The sequence below is a fragment of the Arachis stenosperma genome, chromosome 8 (genome assembly GCF_014773155.1).
Source record: "Arachis stenosperma cultivar V10309 chromosome 8, arast.V10309.gnm1.PFL2, whole genome shotgun sequence".
NCBI lineage: Eukaryota > Viridiplantae > Streptophyta > Magnoliopsida > Fabales > Fabaceae > Arachis > Arachis stenosperma.
Genome location: NC_080384.1, coordinates 24,614,735 through 24,636,213, shown reverse-complemented (window position 1 = coordinate 24,636,213; position 21,479 = coordinate 24,614,735). Strand labels below are relative to the sequence as shown.

The 21,479-nt window shown below is 39.3% G+C and overlaps 2 non-coding genes across 2 annotated transcripts; one reads left to right on the top strand and one right to left on the bottom strand.

Moving 5' to 3' along the window:
• Positions 1-1,394: 1,394 nt before the first annotated feature.
• On the top strand, positions 1,395-1,498 carry LOC130947069 (small nucleolar RNA R71). The gene has a single exon (XR_009072481.1). It is a non-coding gene; the product is annotated as a small nucleolar RNA R71 (small nucleolar RNA).
• Positions 1,499-20,832: 19,334 nt separating this feature from the next.
• On the bottom strand, positions 20,833-20,940 carry LOC130947174 (small nucleolar RNA R71). Its single transcript, XR_009072574.1, has one exon. It is a non-coding gene; the product is annotated as a small nucleolar RNA R71 (small nucleolar RNA).
• Positions 20,941-21,479: the final 539 nt, after the last annotated feature.

Below are 21,479 nucleotides of genomic sequence, written 5' to 3'. Positions count from 1 at the left end.
TGATGGATTCATCCATGCACTTCCCAGTCTCTAGGATTATGAAATCAGTAGGGATGTAATGGTTCTCAACTTTTACCAGAACATCCTCTACAAGTCCATGAGCTTATTTTCTTGAGTTGTCTGCCATCTCTAGTGAGATTTTTGCAGCTTGCACCTCAAAGATCCCTAGCTTCTCCATTACAGAGAGGGGCATGAGGTTTACACTTGACCCTAAGTCACACAAGGCCTTCTTGAAGGTCATGGTGCCTATGGTACAAGGTATTGAAAACTTCCCAGGATCCTGCCTCTTTTGAGGTAATTTCTGCCTAGACAAGTCATCTAGTTCTTTGGTGAGCAAAGGGGGTTCATCCTCCCAAGTCTCATTTCCAAATAACTTGTCATTTAGCTTCATGATTGCTCCAAGGTATTTAGCAACTTGCTCTTCAGTGACATACTCATCCTCTTCAGAGGAAGAATACTCATCAGAGCTCATGAATGGCAGAAGTAAATCCAATGGAATCTCTATGGTCTCATTTTGAGCCTCAGATTCCCATGGTTTCTCATTGGGGAACTCATAGGAGGCCAGTGGACGTCCAGTGAGGTCTTCCTCAGTGGCGTTCACTGCCTCTTCTTCCTCCCAGAATTCGGCCATGTTAATGGCTTTGCATTCTCCTTTTGGATTTTCTTCAGTATTGCTTGGGAGAGTACTAGGAGGGAGTTCAGTAATTTTCTTGCTCAGCTGTCCCACTTGTGCCTCCAAATTCCTAATGGAGGACCTTGTTTCAGTCATGAAACTTTGAGTGGTTTTAATTAGATCAGAGACCATAGTTGCTAAGTCAGAGGGGTTCTGCTTAGAATTCTCTGTCTGTTGCTGAGAAGATGATGGAAAAGGCTTGCTATTGCTAAACCTGTTTCTTCCACCATTATTATTATTGAAACCTTGTTGAGGTCTCTCTTGATTCTTCCATGAGAAATTCGGATGATTTCTCCATGAAGAATTATAGGTGTTTCCATAGGGTTCTCCTAGGTAATTCACCTCTTCCATTGAAGGGTTCTCAGGATCATAGGCTTCTTCTTCAGATGAAGCATCCTTAGTACTGCTTGGTGCATTTTGCATTCCAGACAGACTTTGAGAAATCAAATTGACTTGTTGAGTCAATATCTTGTTCTGAGCCAGAATGGCATTCAGAGTATCAATCTCAAGAACTCTTTTCTTCTGATTAGTCCCATTGTTCACAGGATTCCTTTCAGAAGTGTACATGAATTGGTTATTTGCAACCATTTCAATCAGCTCTTGAGCTTCTGTAGGCGTCTTCTTCAAATGAAGAGATCCTCCAGCAGAGCTATCCAAAGACATCTTGGATAGTTCAGAGAGACCATCATAGAAAATACCTATGATGCTCCATTCAGAAAGCATGTCAGATGGACATTTTCTGATCAATTGTTTGTATCTTTCCCAAGCTTCATAGAGGGATTCTCCATCCTTTTGTCTGAAGGTTTGGACTTCCACTCTAAGCTTACTCAATGTTTGAGGTGGAAAGAACTTTGCCAAGAAGGCATTGACTAGCTTTTCCCAAGAGTCCAGGCTTTCTTTAGGTTGAGAATCCAACCATGTCCTAGCTCTGTCTCTTACAGCAAAAGGGAATAGCATAAGTCTGTAGACCTCAGGGTCAACCCCATTAGTCTTAACAGTGTCACAGATTTGCAAGAACTCAGCTAAAAACTGATGAGGATCTTCCAGTGGAAGTCCATGGAACTTGCAATTCTGTTGCATTAGAGAAACTAATTGAGGCTTAAGCTCAAAGTTGTTTGCTCCAATGGCAGGGATAGAGATGCTTCTCCCATAGAAGTCGGGAGTAGGTGCAGTAAAGTCACCCAGCACCTTCCTTGCATTGTTTGCATTGTTGTTTTCGACTGCCATGTGTTCTTCTTCTTTGAAGAATTCGGTCAGGTCCTCTAAAGAGAGTTGTGCTTTGGCTTCTCTTAGCTTTCTCTTCAAGGTCCTTTCAGGTTCAGGATCAGGCTCAACAAGAATGCTTTTGTCTTTGCTCCTGCTCATAAGAAAGAGAAGGGAACAAGAAAATGTGGAATCCTCTATGTCACAGTATAGAGATTCCTTGAGGTGTCAGAGGAAAAGAAAAGTAAAAGACAGAAGTAGAAAATTCAAACTTATCAAAGAAGATGGAGTTCGAATTTTGCATTAAGGAATAGTGTTAGTCCATAAATAGAAGGATGTGAGGAGAAGGGAAGTAATTTTCGAAAATTAAGTAGAAGATTTTGAAAACATTTTTGAAAAACATTACTTAATTTTCGAAAATGAAAGTGGGAGAGAAGTAAAGTGATTTTTGAAAAAGATTTTGAAATTAGAAATCAAAAAGATTTGATTGAAAACTATTTTTAAAAAAATGTGGTTAAGAAGATATGATTGGTTTTAAAAAAATGTGATTGAGAAAATATGATTTGAAAACAATTTTAAAAAGATTTGATTTTAGAGATTAATAACTTGGCTATCAAGAAAAGATATGATTCAAACATTAAACCTTTCTCAACAGAAAAGGCAACATACTTGAGATGTTGAATCAAATCATTAATTGATAGCAAGTATCTTTAAAAATGGAAAGAAATTGATTTTGAAAAAGATTTGATTGAAAAATTGATTTGAAAAAGATTTGATTTTGAAAAGATTTTGAAAACTTAAAAAAATTTGAATTGAAAACAAAATCTTCCCCCTTTAGCCATCCTGGCGTTAAACGCCCAGAATGGTGCACATTCTGGCGTTTAACGCCCAAAACTATACCCTTTTGGGCGTTAAACGCCCAACCAGGCACCCTGGCTGGCGTTTAAACGCCAGTCTGTCCTTCTTCACTGGGCGTTTTGAACGCCCAGCTTTTTCTGTGCAATTCCTCTGCTGTATGTTCTGAATCTTCAATTCTCTGTATTATTAACTTGAAAAGACACAAATTAAAAAATATTTTTGGATTTTTAATAATAAAGAATAATCAAAATGCAACTAAAATCAAATAACAATGCATGCAAGACACCAAACTTAGTAGTTTGTATACTACTGACACTAATGAGAATGCATATGAGACACACAAAACACTTCAAGTCAATAGAATTCAAAGATCAGAGCAAGTAAATCATCAAGAACATCTTGAAGATCACTAAGACACATGAATGAATGCATGCAATTGACACCAAACTTAAGATGAGACACCAGACTCAAACAAGAAATTTTTGGGTTTTATGATTTTTTTGATTTTTTTGTGTTTTTCGAAAATTAAGTGGAAAAAGGTATCAAAATTCTTAATGAGAATTCCAGGAATCAGTGCAATGCTAGTCTAAGACTCCGGTCCAGGAATTAGACATGGCTTCACAGCCAGCCAAGCTTTCAAAGAAAGCTTCGGTCCAAAACACTAGACATGGCCAAAGGCCAGCCAAGCCTTAGCAGATCACTGCTCCAAAAGCAAAATTGATAAAAATCAACAAGCTCTTGTGATGATAAGTTGAAACCTCGGTCCAATGAGATTAGACATGGCTTCTCAGCCAGCCAGACTTCAACAAATCATCATGAAACTCTAGAATTCATCTTCAAGAATTTCGAAAAAAAAAAAACCTAATCTAAGCAACAAGATGAACCGTCAGTTGTCCAAACTGAACAATCCTTGGCACTGATGTTACCAAAAGCTTGCTCAAAACTTGAACAATCCCCGGCAACGGCGCCAAAAACTTGGTGCGCGAAATTGTGAACAATACTTTTCACAACTCTCATAATCCCCGGTCATGAACTCCAAAAACTTGGTAGCTCAATCCCATGGCATTACACAACTTCGCACAACTAACCAGCAAGTGCACTGGGTCGTCCAAGTAATACCTTACGTGAGTAAGGGTCGATCCCACGGAGATTGTTAGTATGAAGCAAGCTATGGTCATCTTGTAAATCTTAGTCAGGCAAACTCAAATGTATAATGGTGATGAACGCATAAAACATAAAGATAAAGATAGAGATACTTATGTAATTCATTGGTAGGAACTTCAGATAAGCGCATGAAGATGCCTTCCCTTCCGTCTCTCTGCTTTCCTACTGTCTTCATCCAATCCTTCTTATTCCTTTCCATGGCAAGCTCGTGTAGGGTTTCACCGTTGTCAATGGCTACCTCCCATCCTCTCAGTGAAAACGATTGCATATGCTCTGTCACAGCACGCAGAATTCAGCTGTCGGTTCTCGGTCAGGCCGGAATAGAATCCATCGATTCTTTTGCGTCTGTCACTAACGCCCCGCCTGCTAGGAGTTTGAAGCACGTCACAGTCATTCAATCATTGAATCCTACTCAAAATACCACAGACAAGGTTAGACCTTCCAGATTCTCTTGAATGCCGCCATCAGTTCTTGCCTATACCACGAAGACTCTGATCTCACGGAATGGTTGGCTCGTTTGTCAGGCGAGCACTCGGTTGTCAGGCGATCAACCATGCATCGTGCAATCAGGAATCCAAGAGATATTCATTAGAGCCTCGTTTGCTTGTAGAACAAGAGTGGTTGTCAGTCACTTTGTTCATGAGTGAGAATGATGATGAGCGTCACATAATCATCACATTCATCATGTTCTTGGGTGCAAATGAATATCTTGGACAAAGAACAAACGGAATTGAATGGAAGAACAATAGTTATTGCATTAATACTCGAGGTACAGCAGAGCTCCACACCTTAATCTTTGGTGTGTAGAAACTCCACCGTTGAAAATACATAAGAACAAGGTCTAGGCATGGCCGAATGGCCAGCCTCCCAAAGTGAGTTCAATCATAAAAACATGATCAAAAGGCTCCTCTAATACAATAGCAAAAGGTCCTACTTATAGAAAACTAGTAGCCTAAGGTTTACAGAAATGAGTAAATGACATAAAAATCCACTTCCGGGCCCACTTGGTGTGTGCTTGGGCTGAGCAATGAAGCATTTTCGTGCAGAGACTCTTCTTGGAGTTAAACGCCAGCTTTTATGCCAGTTTGGGCGTTTAACTCCCATTTGGGTGCCAGTTCCAGCGTTTAACGCTGGGATTCCTGAGGGTGACTTTGAACGCCGGTTTGGGCCATCAAATCTTGAGCAAAGTATGGACTATCATATATTGCTGGAAAGCCCAGAATGTCTACTTTCCAACGCCGTTGAGAGCGCGCCAATTGGGCTTCTGTAGCTCCAGAAAATCCACTTCGAGTGCAGGGAGGTCAGAATCTAACAGCATCTGCAGTCCTTTTTAGTCTCTGAATCAGATTTTTGCTCGGGGCCCTCAATTTCAGCCAGAAAATACCTGAAATCACAGAAAAACACACAAACTCATAGTAAAGTCCAGAAAAGTGATTTTTAACTAAAAACTAATAAAAATATACTAAAAACTAACTAGATCATACCAAAAACATACTAAAAACAATGCCAAAAAGTGTATAAATTATCCGCTCATCAAGTTTCAAGAGGAACACAACATCTCCATACACCTATCTGAAATTCCCACTATTGATTTACATAAGTATTTCTATCCCTTTTTATTTTCTATTTTATTATTAATTTTCGAAACCATAAACCAATTTAATCTGCCTGACTGAGATTTACAAGGTGACCATAGCTTGCTTCATACCAACAATCTCTATGGGATCGACCCTTACTCACGTAAGGTTTATTACTTGGACGACCTAGTACACTTGCTGGTTAGTTGAACGGAGTTGTGAATTCAAATAAAGCCAATTATCAAATTTCATACAAGTACAAAGACAATAGATCACAATTTCGTCCACCAAATTTCATACCAATTGAAAAGAAAATTACCTAATCTGAGCAACAAGATGAACCGTCAGTTGTCCATACTCGAACAATCCCCGGCAACGGCGCCAAAAACTTGGTGGACGAAATTGTGATCTATTGTCTTTGTACTTGTATGGAATTTGATAATTGGCTTTATTTGAATTCACAACTCCGTTCAACTAACCAGCAAGTGTACTGGGTCGTCCAAGTAATAAACCTTACGTGAGTAAGGGTCGATCCCACAGAGATTGTTGGTATGAAGCAAGCTATGGTCACCTTGTAAATCTCAGTCAGGCAGATTAAATTGGTTTATGGTTTCGAAAATTAATAATAAAATAGAAAATAAAAAGGGATAGAAATACTTATGTAAATCAATAGTGGGAATTTCAGATAGGTGTATGGAGATGCTGTGTTCCTCTTGAAACTCTACTTCATTACTCACCCTTCCTTCAATCCTTCTTACTCCTTTCCATGGCAAGCTGTATATAGGGCATCACTATCATCAATGGCTACTTTTAATCCTCTCGGGAAAATGGTCCTATGCGCTGTCACTGCACGACTAATCGTCTGGAGGCATCAATAACTAACTTATCTTATCCACAGGAGGCCACATCTCACCATTATAAATACACTGGAGCACCCAGGTATAACTCATACTCTGATTCTACTCAATACCTGTTTAATACCCATGCTAACTTAAGCATCGGAGTCCCTTGCAGGTACCCCCCACCCTCCGGGGACGAAGGATCAGCAGCACCACCAAGTCCAACAAGTCGGACACACCAGCTCCGGCCGCCGTACACCTGCCGGACACATCGGCTCCGACCAACACAGAAGATCTCGTTCGAGATCGACCTACAGTTTCAGGTAACCCTCGGAACAGCCAATAAGAGCATTGTATCAGTTGTGGGATTGTGGAAAATGTCCTAGTCAACATCCAAGAATTACTCTTCTCAGTTGATTTTCACATTTTGGAGACCCCTCCCATTGACTCAAACAAGCCATCGTCCATACTCCTTGGAAGGCCATTCTTGAAGACAGCCCGTTTCAAGCTATATGCACATTCGGGAGTCTATTCTTTTGAGTCCGATGAAAAGTTAGTCAAGTTCACTTTGGAAGAGTCCAACAAGCCTGTTCTCGAAGCCTATTCTATCTTTGGGTGCGATATAATTGAAGATCAAGTGATTGAGGATGACAAGGAGCAAGAAGAAGAGGATGTTGCCAAGAAGTCAAGTTCAAAGGATCACACTCAACCCAAGAATGCCAAGAAGTTGGAGATTTTCCTCCTTGGAGAAGTTTCTAAGTGACCAATGAAACCATGCAAGTCAACTTAGGACTCTAAACCAAAGTGCTTGGTGGGAGACGCCGCACCATGGTAACATTGTTCCAACTTTATCTTTTGTTTATAGCTTTTTGAATTATTTACTTTCTTGTGACATGATGATTAGCTTAGTTTTGGTTTGATGATTTTGAGTTGAATAAGTTGAATTGCTTCTGGATTATGAACTTGTGCTTATTTGAATGATTTGGGGTTGGTATGTTGATATGCTAAGGGTAGGAACCTTAGTTTTAAAAAGAAAATTTTTTGTGAAACAGGGCATCTGTGCGTGCGCACAAATCTGCATTTTTCGCCACCTGTGCGGCTACACAAGCCTGTGCGTGCACGCTGCTTTGTTTTCTGTGACCTGTGCGAGCGCACAGCTGTATGCGTATGCACGCGTTCCCGTTTTTGCGTTATCTGTGCGGTCGCACAGACATGTGCGTTCGCACACCAATTTGCAACCCCTCTGGTGGGAGCGAGGGAACGGCCTGTGCGCGTGAACAACCTCCCCCATTTTTACCTCTGTGCGTGCGCACGGGCCTGTGTGCGCACACACACATGATTCTATCCTCAAGCAAACTCTCTTAAAAAAAATCTTCCTGTGTGTGCGCACGCCTTTGTGCGCCTGCACGCCTTAATGCAACCTCTCTGGTCACAGCGATCGCACGCTGTGTGCGTTCGCACCCTTCTAAGTTTTGCTTTCTGTGTGTCCGCACAGGCCTCTGTGTGCCCGCACACAACTCGTTTTGGGCGTTAATAGGGCAACCTGCCCTGTTGAGAAGTAGCTCTCTTCTTTTCTTCTTCTCTTCATCGCTGCTTTCTCTTTTCTTTGCCCAGCCTTCGGCGACCCTACCGTCAGCCACTGCCGCCGTCAGCCCACCGCCGGCGACTTCTCTTTCTCTATCTCTTACTCTCTTTCCTTTCTTTCTTTCTTTCCCTTTTCTTTTCTTTCTTCACCACCGGTGAGTTCTCTCCTCCGGTGTTTTTTTTGGCGAACCCAACCGCCGTGAGCTCACAGTGGCTATAACAAGTGCCATTGTTCCTCTCTAGTTCTTGTTCTCTTCAACCATTATACCTCAGGTTCTTGTTTTTTCTTTTCTTCTTGTGTTAATTTTTACAATTGTTTTCATTTTCTTTTCTGTTGCTTAGATAAAATTTATTGCTTTCTTTGTCTTTTTTTTGTTCTTCCCTATTGCAAAGTATTGATGTTTGATTGTCGGGTTGATTATGATCAATTTTGAGCTTAATTGTGATGAACTTGCACATTGCATACCACATGTTCGATGAAATTCCTCAATTAACATTTTGTTTGATTCATATGACTTGGCCATCATATGCTTTCAATCTTTCTTTGTTAGGTATATTGCATGAATTGTGCAACTTCAATTATGAATTTTGATGTCAATTAAATTGTTTTACCAATGCATTTCCTTCTTGTATGCCTTGAGTTCAACCACCCTCATCTTTCAAGACTTGTGTACTTTGTTAATGGAGGATTTTAGTTGTAAATGCATTGTGTTTGTGGAATCTAAGTTTCATTGTTCATCTTGGAATTTCAATTGAGTAACCACTTTACAAATGTTCAACTTTTGATGGTTTCTTGATCAAACATCTTTTAGCTTTGAATTAAGAACATTATATATGTGCTTACCACTTCTTAAGGATGAACAATTGACATTTTCCCTTTGAGTGAATAGTTATTGTTTCATTCCACTCAATGAGCTTTTTGGTGCTTGCTTGAAGTTGCTTTCATTTCTATGTTCTATATTTGCAACTTGAGCACTTAGTTGTGAAGCTTTGAACTTTGAGTTGCCTTAAGAGTGTGATTGCCGTTGTCTTCGGCCGGTGTGTGTGTTCCAACCGTGCACACCATTGGAATATACACACCGACTTTCTTGTGAATCGCACTATTTTCAAGCTTCCAATTAAGAATTTAGTTTTCCTGACTTTATTAGTGCTTTCTCATTGATCTTAATTTATTGTTGTCATATGATCTTGAAATCTTTTGGTTCTTGTTTTAGGATGCGGAAGAAGGGTAAGAAACCGGTCGCTTTACCGGTTGTGCAACCTACAACTCGCACGTCCAGACCTTATTTCATGGATCGCCTGAGTGATAACCCGAATGTCTTGGTCAACCAAAGAGCCGAGTTCCAATATGGAAAATTTGATAAAAGGTCAATCCATTGGGAGCGGATGCTTAAGGTTCCGAGCAAGTACAAACCGGTCATCCACAAACGGATTGCCTCACTTCATTGGGAGTTTCTTGAGCAAGACCCAATTGAAGTTAATGAAACCATGGTGTGGAAATTCTACGCCAATTACCAAACTTGGGAAGTGGAGGCGGTATTCCTCTGGGGAAAGAGGTGGGATACTTCCAACCGAGCTCTCGAAGCCATTCTGAAGATCCCCCACATTCCACCCGAGAAGGATGATTATTCAAGGATCATAGCGAATGTGTTCAAAGGAACAAAGTCTTTGGCTCCTATACTTGAGAGAACTAGCCGTCCCGGTGCTTCTTGGGAGTTTAGCAAAGGGAGAAAATCTGTTCCCGCAACTATTGCTTACTCCGATTTGAATGCCGAAGCCCGTATATGGTATCAAATCGTGGCGGACTACATCATTCCTAGCACCTATGCTACCCATGTCAGATTCAAGACTGCTTTGCTACTTTAGGCTATTATGGAAGGAAAGAGCATAGCCATTGTACTTTTAATACGCACATCGATATGAAAACTGATTGAGAAGAAAAACATCAACATTCCTTTTCTATCGATGATGATGCGTTTAGCGATAGCAGCGGGGGTAGAGAGGCATCCGACGGACATAATGTTTGAGGTTCCAAGAGGCAACAAGTTCATTCCGAGGGGAGATTTGGAAGGATCAGCAGACACAACACCCTCCAAGAGGAGGACACCCACAGCACCACCATCAAGTCTACCAACTTCATCAACTCCTTTACCGATTCTAGGATCTCTTTCGGACTTGTACCAAGACATCTTGCATGATATCCACCACATGGAGCATTTGGAGCAAAAGCGTTTTGAGTGGATAGCGGCAAAGCTAGAAGGAAGAGACCCCAGCCCACCTCCTAAAGCTTCATCCGTGCTAGCTGGGGAGGAGTATGATGCAGTTGACCAACCCTCTTCTGAGTCCACTAGCTGAAGGTGGACCCCCCAAAAGTCTCATTCTCCCGGATCGTAAGCATGCACGGAGGACCGTGCACAAACTAAATGTGGGGGAAGATTGATGATTTCATGGGGATACAATTTCTCTTTTCAAAGCACTTTGCAATGTTTCTTTTAAGTCTTTTTCTTTATTTTGAGTAGTTTTATTTCTATTGCATCTTGTTTGGCTTGTTTGTAAATATTTCTTTAATATTCGTAGTAGTTAATATTTTCAAGTTGCATGATAGAATGAATAAGTTTGGTGAAACACCAAGGAATTTCCATAAGATCTTTTCTAGGGCGTACCATTGATTGAATTGAAGAAAAATTTGTGTTGTCAACTTGCTTGGAGTAAATTGTTTGTAGAACATGGAAAGAGCTAGAACAACATACCTTGTGAGATTTGAGCTTTAATAGATGGTTGCATTTTTCAACCATAATATTTGTTCTGGTGTGATTATACTCCTTTTTTATTGTGATCATTGATTTGCATGATTCTTTATATCCTGTATTTGTGTTTGGATGCATTTAGCATGATTGAGGCCATCTTTGATGTTAAACTCACTAACCTATATGGCCAACCCTTGCATTCACCTTTGTGAACCCTTTTTGAGCCTATGAATCTCTTTTTATTCTGATGATAAGCACATTACTCCCCTTAAGCGGAAAACCATTGATTTCCGTGAATTACTCTTTGATTAGCTTGGGTGGATTAGTGTGTACATTCTAAGTGTGGGAGAATTTTGGAAAACATTGGTGATAGAGGCATGAACTCATTGTGAAAAATTTTTGGGCAATTAGGTAATGCTCATGCATTTCATTAAGTAAGACATGTGCATGTATAGTTCGATTTAAAAAAAAAAACTTGTGCATAACTAAGTATGTCATGTACGAAAAGAAAATGCATGAGTGAGGTGAGATAGAAAAGAAAATGGGTAGATAGGTTGTATTGTTATGTGTACATAGGTGATATAGGATTAGGTGGACACTCAAGCTAATCAAAGAACTAATTCTTTAAGTCCACTTAACCATATTCATCCCACCTAAACCCTAGCCCCATTACAACCCTCCAAAGACCTCATGATATTTGTTATTTATGCATTAAATACTAGTTAATTGTTAGATGATGTGCAAATCTTTGAAAAGCATGATAAAAGGAGAATTGAGTGGTTAAACCCTAAACACTGAGCGAATTGAGTGAACACACATCCGGTGAGGGGTTCGATCACTCAATTCTATGTTCTTACGTCTCATATGGTGTCTTCTTGCAAGTTGTTTAATTGGATAGTTTTGAAAATTTCAATTCAGTTCTTTGGACATTGATCTTAGTGCATGAACTCTTTGCATTGATCCTAAAGCTTTCTTGTGATGGATTGGAATTTTATGGTTTGTTTCTACCAACTCTTATCATAGTATATTTTGGTAATTAGCCTTAGGATAGTTGCATGCATTTAAGTAGTGTATAGAATAAGTCATTTTTCCTTTCATCTATCTCCTTTGAATGTGTTTAGCATGAGGACATGCTAGTGTTTAAGTGTGGGGGAATTGATGAATCCATATTTGATGATGATTTTTGGTTGGAATTGAATGGATTCCATCGTATAAACTTGTACTTATACTCTTGAATAGCATGCTTTTGAACTTTCCTCCCAATTTGTGCTTGATTATGAAAATATGCTCTTTTGCGCCTAATTTAATCTATTTTATTCCATTTGCCTTCCATTAGATGTCTTGATATTGTTTGTGAGTGATTTCAGGTGTATAAGGTAGGAATGACTTGGAGAAAATGGAAGAAGAGCATGCAAAGTGGAGGAAACATGAAGAATCAAAGGAGATGAGCTCAGAGACGTGTGCATACACATAGACCTGCGTGCGTACACACAGCCGCCCAATCAGAGCACGTGGATCGCTTCGAGGACGTCGCGTGGTCATTCAGAGTATCGCCTAGTGTGCGTGCGTGCACACAGCTACTTGTGCGTACGCACAAGAAGGGATTTTCGCAAAATTTGCGGACGCACAAGTCTGTGCGTACGCACAGGTGTCCGCACATGCCTTCATTAAAATGGCACGTGACTCACGATTTTGGTGGATTGGAGGCCCATTTCTGAAGCCATTTAGCTCATATTAAAGGGGAAATGAAGACCATAACATAGCATATCATTAGGATAGCTTAGGAGTAGTAGTAGGAAGCTTTAGTATAGTTTTTCTCTAAGTTTTTCATCATCTCTATTAGGGTTTATATTAGGATTTTACATTCAAGTGCCATTTCTAGTTTTGATTTTGGATTTTGCTAGCTTCCATTGTAAGTATCTCTTTGTTATTACTCTTTATAGTCACATTGTTCTTACTCTTTTTTATAATTCAAGTTATAGTTCAATTTTACTTCTCTTTTGCAATTTCAATTTCTTGTTGGTGAATCTGATGTTTGATGTTTGTTTCATTATTTCTTGTGTTATTCTTGTTGATTGAGATTATTTGTTGCTTTTAGTTTCAAGCCTTTTCTCATTTTTTCCATGTTTAATGTTTTTGCCCACCAAGTGTTTGACAAAATGTCAACCATGGTTTTAGGCTAAATTTTTGGCTCTTGGCTTGGGGAAAGTGAGCAATTGGGTTCCTAGAGTTGGAATGTCCAACATTTAATGTCAATTATTGGATTGTTAATTGCTCTTGTTCCCACTAACGCTAATTTGTTGCTAAGACAATTAGCAAGCAATTTAGGATTTGTGGGTTAAGAACACTTATGCACATTTAACTTACTCTCTGATGTGAGGGTTGATCAAGTGTGATTAATCCATTATAATTGTCATAGTTGTGGTTCCAAAAAGGAAAGGATCCTTAGCTCACTCCAATTCAAGACTCTTTTTATGTTTTCAATTCTTCATACAATACACATCCATGTTAATCTCTTTTATACTTTACTTGTTTATAGTGCATAGTCGGTTCTTTAATTTCTTCATTAGTTCAATCATTACAATTTTGCATGTTCTTTTATTGCTTTATATATTCATCTCTTTATTGAAAACTCCTTGATCACTACAACCGGAATTGTACACTCATTGATCTCAAGTGTCCTTGGAAGATGACCCGGGAATTAAACACTCCCGATTTTGAATTGGTTTTGATTGTGACTATCTTTTGAATTTACATTTGATTGATGATCAATCATTGGGTTTGGACTATACTTGCAATGTCGATCCTATTCTCATTGTGAAATCCAAACCTATGCAATTTGGTCGTTCGTCAGTATCTCATCCACATAATCTTGAATAAGTGAAGGATTAGATCTTCCAACCGTTTTAGGTTGCTTTTTCTTATTTTTCTTTACTTTTGCCTAGACCAACAACTTTGCAGTCAGATAAAAAAAATCAGCAATAGGACTGTGGGTGAAAGAATATTTACCAAAGGGTCAATTTGAGGTGCAGTCGCATTATTGCTCTCTTGTGGCTGATTCTAACGAAATGGGTAACCAATAGTTAAATAAGACAAATCGAACCTTGACCATTAAAATACTAGACACTTAAGACCCTGAAAATGTGTATAATTTGGCAAATCGAACCCTAAGATACCTGTGGTGTGTTCTGGCTGGTGTCATTGGTAACTACAATCTACAACTTGGTAGCCCTTCTCTCTTTCTTGGACATGGGTGTCCAGTTAGGGTCCTTAGCTTCATTTTTTCAGGTCTTGTAGTAATGCCCAGTTTGTCCACTCTTACTGCATGTGACTTCAAAAGTCTTCTTTGCTTTGTTCGGGTGCATTTCTTTCTCAACTGGATCCACCTTCCTCTTCATTTTTGGGCGGTGTGCAGGTCTCTTTATTGGTGGAGGATCACATGGTACTGCAGTTGATGGAATCCCGTACTCTTCACTGTTCACAGGTTTGATGCAATGTTTATAAGTGGCCCTAATGGATTCCATGGTCAGCCACTTATGCACAAACTCCTCTAGCTTCAACCCAATCTTGTACATGGCTGCAACGGCATGCCTACAAGGCATTCCTGAAGTAAAGTACAGTATTTTAGTATGGTAATAATAAGGTGTACAATATATAAAGATAATGAGTTAGGACATAGAATTACCAGTGAGTTGCCAAACGTTGCAGGTACATGTCTTTTGATGCAGATTTACCCCCACTTTGTGGTTTCTCTTATGCACCTTAAATAGAACTTTGTCGTTGTCTCCAGTCTAAATTGCTCTCCACTTATTAGCACTAGGCTTAATAAATTTGTCTAGTTTTTTCTATTGTACAGGGGCCAATAGACCAGAACAAGCCTCTAATTTTCTCTTATGTGTGGAACGAGCCAGACTCTTGAAGCCCTTCACCCACATTATTTTTGTCACCACCCTCTGTCCCACCTACAGGGCTTGGTTTCTGCCCTCTTCTTGGCCCCCAATATTCGACCCAGGCCTAGAATTATGGCCTTCCATTGATCCATCCTGTAGCCCATCCCTTAGTATATGTCTTCTTCTCACACCTGAATACTTTTTAGATGTCTTCTTCTTAACAGTTTTTGGTGAAACTTTAGGACCAGACCCAGATGAAGAAGCCTTATTATCCCCAATCTTTTTCTTAGCTGAGATTCCTTTTTCCCCCTTCACCATCTATGTTCCTAAGTTCCTCATCACTACCCTTGTCATCTGTCTCATAACTAGCAGCCTCTTTATCCACTTTTCTCTTACCTAAAACTGATTTCTTTGGCCGTCTCTTTTTTGCTCTTTTCCCTTCATCACTACTGCTATCATCTGTCTCATACCCAGGAGGAGGAGGCTTGTAGGGCTCATCCTCTATTGTCTCATATCCATCATTAGAGGATGATGATGATGATGAACTCACCACAACAGTCCCAGGGGCCACACTATCCTCAATTACTTCAGCCATATCCACTTCGTGCTCAAAATAAATATGCAATTCATCAGAGTCCCTGTTCATAAGCTTATTTTCTCTCATCTGGTTAATCTCCATATCCCCCTTCATGGCATGAAGACCAGCCTCCATGTTGGGTGCTCTCATATCTAGCCAAAACATCTCCTTATACCTTGTGTAACCCAACTCCTTAAACAATGTCACCAAGTCAAAAAAATTCACATAATCTAGGTCTAGTGGGGGAAACCTTTTGACTTTTCCATGCATGTAGCACAGACCTCCCTCAGAATCATTCTGAAATCTCCCCCCATGATGAAACACTAGAATAATTAAATATTCATACATCTGTGGAAAATAAATGTGCATTACAATCTTAGTGTCACATTGAAATGACGAACGAAAGACAAGCATTTCTAAAGGTTTTAGAAGGCTTAGAGAAGGGAGGTTGAATCTATGACCTTCTTTAACGTTAATGAAATAACCCTTTAAAACAAACTTTCAATCTGATTCTATTTGAACTCAGCAGCGAAAAATTTATGAGATAATTTCATTTTGTCTCATGAATATCAGAAAACAGAACAGAGAAGGGAAGAGAGAAGCTGACACCATCATGTATCCTGGTTCGGTTGCCTTGTACAATGCAACTTACATCCAGCCTCCACCACAACAGTGGTGGAATTTCCACTATAGTTAAAGTATTACATACACCAATTCCACAGGATTGACACAATCCTTTCACACTCAAGTTCTAACTTAACTTGACTTGGTTATGCTAATACTTAACTCTTCACTCTTAGTGCTCACCCAACTAAGAAAGGGATACCTCACTGGTACCAGAAACAAGACACAGAATCAACCTAAAGAAATCTGAAATCACTCTAGGTTTTTCACTCAAGTGTATCACTCTGTCTCTTTCCACTCTTAGGCTTTTGCTTGAACTCTCTCATTCTGCCTTTTACCTCAATAAATTATAGAAAGATAAACATTAAAAAGAAAATTACAATCTGTAAAACATGAAAAAGATTAATGCTTCAACAGCCTCTTTGCTATATGATAAACCAGATTTGCTTGCCTCTGATTTAGTTCCTCATTCTGGCGGAATGCTCCTTTGACTAGGAAGCACTGTCCAAGTTAATGAACTTCTTCAGATAACTCTTCTCAGAACATAAACCTCAAAACACTGGTTATCTTTCCTTGTTTTTTGAAGGATCAAAAATCTTCTTTTGTATCTCCTTGTATGTTGCTGAGTTGCTCTCTCCTAGGTCAACTCCTTAAGCTGTGTGCTTTCCAAAGGTGACATTTCACTTTCTTCTATTATCCTCCAAATCAGGGATTTTAAATTTGATTTTCTTGCTTGACCGAAGTCAACTGAGCAGCAAGAATGGTGGTTCAGTGATGAGCCAAAAATCTATACCATTAAGAATGTGCTTTGGCTCCAAGTAACTTTGTGAACCATTGATTTACAGCAGCAGTGATCAAAGACTTCTTTCTTCATTTAACAAAAAATGGTATCATAGAAAGTTAGAGAAGGAGTGAAGAAATTAACATGCATGCAAATGGAAATAAATCACCTTTATCTTCTGAATTAGCTTAACACGGCTTGATTTTGGCGATTAGACATTTGCTTTTTGCTTAACCTTTTTTTTCTTTCTTCTTTGATGAAATGAGCAAGAGGAAGTTCTCTCTCTCTTTCTCTGTGATTCTGACTGTGAATGAAAAAGGTGAACGTTGCTTTAGAAGAAACACCTTGGAGAGATCAGCTTGAGAGGAATGCCTTGGGTTTGGATCATATTCACTTACCATTCAGCCCATTTGCTTTTTGTTCATCACCTTCGGGCTGTTAGTGTTTTGTAGACCATTAGCTTTGGTTTTATTTCCCATCCTATTGGGCTGCTGTTTTGTTTTTCTTTGGCCTGCATCACTTAATCAAAATCAATTAAAAACTAATTGGGTGTTTAACCCACCAAAAATAATGTTTGTCATCATCAAATTGATTTAGTTAATTTTTTAACTCAACAATCTCCCCCTTGGTGACAAACATACTTAAATCATTAATCAAAAGGAATTGAATTTGAATAAAATTAAGGAACTTCCCTTTGAATGATGTCACTTGCTTTTGTGTTGCTCCCCCTTTCTTTTTCAAGAGTAGCTCCTGATGAGCGGATAATTTGTACGCTTTTTGGCATTGTTTTTAGTATGTTTTTAGTATATTTGGTTTAGTTTTTAGTATATTTTTATTAGTTTTTAGTTAAAATTCACTTTTCTGGACTTTACTATGAGTTTGTGTGTTTTTCTGTGATTTTAGGTATTTTCTGGCTGAAATTGAGGGACCTGAGCAAAAATCTGATCCAGAGACTGAAAAGGACTGCAGATGCTGTTGGATTCTGACCTCCCTGCACTCGAAGTGGATTTTCTGGAGCTACAGAAGCCCAATTGGCGCGCTCTCAACGGCGTTGGAAAGTAGACATCCTGGGCTTTCCAGCAATATATAATAGTCCATACTTTGCCCAAGATTTGATGGCCCAAACCGGCGTTCAAAGTCACCTTCAGATTTCCCAGCGTTAAACGCCGGAACTGGCACCAAAATGGGAGTTAAACGCCCAAACTGGCATAAAAGCTGGCGTTTAACTCCAAGAAGAGTCTCTACACGAAAAATGCTTCATTGCTCAGCCCAAGCACACACCAAGTGGGCCCGGAAGTGGATTTTTATGTCATTTACTCATCTTTGTAACCCTTAGGCTACTAGTTTTCTATAAGTAGGACCTTTTACTATTGTATTTTCATCTTCTGATCTTTGGAATCTTTTGTTCTTTAGATCTTTTGATCACTTTGGGAGGCTGGCCTCACGGCCATGCCTAGACCTTGTTCTTATATATTTTCAACGGTGGAGTTTCTACACACCATAGATTAAGGTGTGGAGCTCTGTTGTACCTCGAGTATTAATGCAATTACTATTGTTCTTCAATTCAATTCCGCTTGTTCTTTGTCCAAGATATCACTTGTTCTTCAACTTGATGAATGTGATGATCTGTGACACTCATCATCATTCTCACCTATGAACGTGTGACTGACAACCACCTCCGTTCTACCTTAGATTGGATGAATATCTCTTGGATTCCTGATACACGATGCATGGTTGATCGCCTGACAACCGAGTGCTCGCCTGACAAACGAGCCAGCCATTCCGTGAGATCAGAGTCTTCGTGGTATAGGCAAGAACTGATGGCGGCATTCAAGAGAATCCGGAAGGTCTAACCTTGTCTGTGGTATTCTGAGTAGGATTCAATGATTGAATGACTGTGACGTGCTTCAAACTCCTGAGGGCGGGACGTTAGTGACAGACGCAAAAGAATCACTGGATTCTATTCCGGCCTGATCGAGAACCGACAGATGGATAGCCGTGCCGTGACAGGGTGCGTTGAACATTTCCACTGAGAGGATGGGAGGTAGCCACTGACAACGGTGAAACCCTTGCATAAGCTTGCCATGGAAAGGAGGAAGAAGGATTGGATGAAGACAGTAGGAAAGCAGAGAGACGGAAGGGACCAAGCATCTTCATACGCTTATCTGAAATTTCTACCAATGAATTACATAAGTATCTCTATCTTTATCTTTATGTTTTATTCGTATATCACTATACCCATTTGAGTCTGCCTGACTAAGATTTACAAGGTGACCATAGCTTGTTCATACCAACAATCTCCGTGGGATCGACCCTTACTCGCGTAAGGTTTATTACTTGGACGACCCAGTGCACTTGCTGGTTAGTTGTGCGGAGTTGTGATAGAGAGTTGAGATTGCAATGAGCGTACCATGTTGATGGCGCCATTGATGATCACAATTTCGTGCACCAAGTTTTTGGCGCCGTTGCCGGGGATTGTTCGAGTATGGACAACTGACGGTTCATCTTGTTGCTTAGATTAGGTATTTTTCAGAATTCTTAAGAGTGAATTCTAGTGTTTCAAGGTGATGATCTTACCATCACCAAAGCTGATTGATTCTCATCAATTTAGCTCTTGAATGCAATGTCCTGCTGAAGCTTGGCTATCCATGTCTAATTCCTTTAGACTAAAGTTTTAGACTAACATTGCATGATTCCTGGAATTCTCATTAAGAATTTTGATACCTTTATTTTCTTTTTCTACTTAATTTTCGAAAAATCCAAAAATTTTTTTTTTCAAAATCATAAAAACCAAAAATATTTTATGTTTCTTGTTTGAGTCTAGTGTCTAATTTTAAGTTTGGTGTCTTGCATGCATTGTTTATTTGATCTTGGTTCTATTTTCAAGTCAATAGTACAGGGAACTGAAGATTCAGAACATGCAACAGAGGAATTACACAAGAAAAAGCTGGTCGTTCAAAACGCCCAGTGAAGAAGGACAGACTGGCGTTTAAACGCCAGCCAGGGTGCCTGGTTGGGCGTTTAACGCCCAAAAAGGTAGTGCATTGGGCGTTAAATGCCAGAATGTGCACCATTCTGGGCGTTTAACGCCAGGATGGTACAAGGGGGAGGATTTTGTTTTCACATCAATTTTTTTTCAAGTTTTCAAAGTTTTTCAAAATCAAATCTTTTTCAAATCATATCTTTTCAATCAAATGTTTTCAAAATCAATTTCTTTCCTTTTTGAAAGATACTTGCTATCAATTAATGATTTGATTCAACATTTCAAGTATGTTGCCTTTTCTGTTGAGAAAGGTTTAATGTTTGAATCATATCTTTTCTTGTTAGGCAAGTCATTAATTTTTAAAATCAAATCTTTTTAAAAATTGTTTTCAAATCATATCTTCTCAATCACATTTTTTTTAAAACCAATCATATCTTCTTAACCTCATCTTTTTCAAAATAGTTTTCAATAAAATCTTTTTTGACTTCTAATTTCAAAATCTTTTTCAAAAATCACTTGATTTCTTTCCCACTCTTATTTTCGAAAATTAATTAGTGTTTTTCAAAATGTTTTCAAATTCTTTTAATTAATTTTCGAAAAATTTCCTCCCCTCTTTTCACATCCTTCTATTTATGGAGTACCACCCCTCCTCAATGCACAATTAGAACTCTATCTGACTAAGTTTGAATTCTTCTCCTTCTTCCTTCCATTTTTCTTTTCCTCTGACACCTCAAGGAATCTCTATACTGTGACATAGAGGATTCCATATTTTCTTGTTCTCTTCTCTTTCATATGAGCAGGAACAAAGACAAAGGCATTCTTGTTGAAGCTGACTCTGAACCTGAAAGGACCTTGAAGCGAAAGCTAAGAGAAGCTAAGGCACAACTCTCTGTAGAGGACCTAACAGAAATCTTCAAAGAAGAAGACATGGCAGCCGAAAACAACAACAATGCAAACAATGCAAGGAAGGTGCTGGGTGACTTTATTGCACATACTCCCGACTTCTATGGGAGAAGCATCTCTATCCCTGCCATTGGAGCAAACAACTTTGAGCTTAAGCCTCAATTAGTTTCTCTAATGCAACAGAATTGCAAGTTCCATGGACTTCCATTGGAAGATCCTCATCAGTTCTTAGCTGAATTCTTGCAAATCTGTGACACTGTCAAGACTAATGGGGTTGACCCTGAGGTCTACAGACTTATGCTGTTCCCTTTTGCAGTAAGAGACAGAGCTAGGACATGGTTGGACTCACAACCTAAAGAAAGCCTGGACTCTTGAGAAAAGCTAGTCAATGCCTTCTTGGCAAAGTTCTTTCCACCTCAAAAATTGAGTAAGCTTAGAGTGGAAGTCCAAACCTTTAGACAGAAGGATGGAGAATCCCTCTATGAAGCTTGGGAAAGATACAAACAATTGATCAGAAAATGTCCTTCTGACATGCTTTCTGAATGGAGCATCATAGGTATTTTCTATGATGGTCTCTCTGAACTGTCCAAGATGTCTTTGGATAGCTCTGCTGGAGGATCTCTTCATTTGAAGAAGACGCCTACAGAAGCTCAAGAGCTAATTGAAATGGTTGCAAATAACCAATTCATATACACTTCTGAAAGGAATCCTGTGAACAATGGGACAAATCAGAAGAAAGGAGTTCTTGAGATTGATACTCTGAATGCCATTCTGGCTCAGAACAAGATATTGACTCAACAAGTCAATTTGATTTCTCAAATCTGTCTGGAATGCAAAATGCACCAAGCAGTACTAAGGATGCTTCATCTGAAGAAGAAGCCTATGATCCTGAGAACCCTTCAATGGAAGAGGTGAATTACCTAGGAGAACCCTATGGAAACACCTATAATTCTTCATGGAGAAATCATCCAAATTTCTCATGGAAGGATCAACAGAGACCTCAACAAGGTTTCAACAACAATAATGGTGGAAGAAACAGGTTTAGCAATGGCAAGCCTTTTCCATCATCTTCTCAG